General features: G+C 46.8%; 1 pseudogene; it reads right to left on the bottom strand.

The window, feature by feature from the left end:
- Positions 1 to 388: 388 nt before the first annotated feature.
- LOC115788838 (uncharacterized) lies at positions 389 to 507 on the bottom strand (annotated as a pseudogene).
- Positions 508 to 1,000: the final 493 nt, after the last annotated feature.

The following is a 1,000-nucleotide window of genomic DNA, read 5'->3' as shown; positions in this document are numbered from 1 at the left end:
TTCTGCTCTGGCCACTAGGCTTAAGAGCTATACCAAAGAAGCAGAGGCCAAGCAAATAAATGGCCTGATCTCCAAAGATCTATCTAAGTGTACTCTCAGTTGCAAGGGAACAATATTCAATTCAATTTTATTTATATAGCGCCAAACATTCGCCTCAAGGCGCTTTATGTTGTAAGGTAAAGACCCTACAAAAATACAAAGAAAACGCAACAGTCAAAATTACCCCCTGTGAGCAAGCACTGTGGGACAGTGGGAAGGAAAAACTCCCTTTTAACAGGAAGAAGCCTCCAGCAGAACCAGGCTCAGGGAGGGGCAGTCATCTGCCACAACCGGTTGGGCTGAGGGGAGAGAGACAGGACAAAAGACATGCTGCGGAAGAGAACCAGAGAGCTTACAGCACCTGGTATTCCCAGGTGGTCTCCCATCCAAGTCCTATTCAGGCCTGACCCTGCTAAGCAGTCAAGATCAGATGAGATCGGGCATGTTCAGGTTGGTATGGCTGCAAGCACAACATGAGAAGAGCACCCCCACCAAGGCTGGAGACAGAGCAATACTGGAAGAGCATATGGGAGAAGGAAGCAACACACAAATCCAGTGCTCAGTGGCAAGTGGACCTAAGAGCAGACCACAGGGACCGCCTTGAACAGGCTCCAGTAATCATCACAGTGGCAGAAATCCAGGAAAGAGTCTCACATATGAAGGATTGGACAGCACCAGGCCCTGACACAATACACACTTACTGGCTAAAGAAGTCAACTGCACTTCATGAGGCTAAGACAATCCCTACTTTGACCATCACTAAAACCAATCAGTTGATCTATATCACAGCAGCAGTGTTCCTTGAGATGCTTGGCTATAAGATGAACAGTACCCTCCATGGAAAAGAAGACTAGGAGCTGAGATCAAGGCAGCACAATGGGAAGTTATCCAGCTATCAGAGCTGCAGAAAGATGAAGAAAGGGGTGCCTAACAGTGTTAATTTTGTTGACAAAATATTTTC

This window comes from Archocentrus centrarchus, chromosome 11, assembly GCF_007364275.1.
Source record: "Archocentrus centrarchus isolate MPI-CPG fArcCen1 chromosome 11, fArcCen1, whole genome shotgun sequence".
NCBI classification, from domain to species: domain Eukaryota; kingdom Metazoa; phylum Chordata; class Actinopteri; order Cichliformes; family Cichlidae; genus Archocentrus; species Archocentrus centrarchus.
This window is presented reverse-complemented; position numbering and strand designations above follow the sequence as displayed.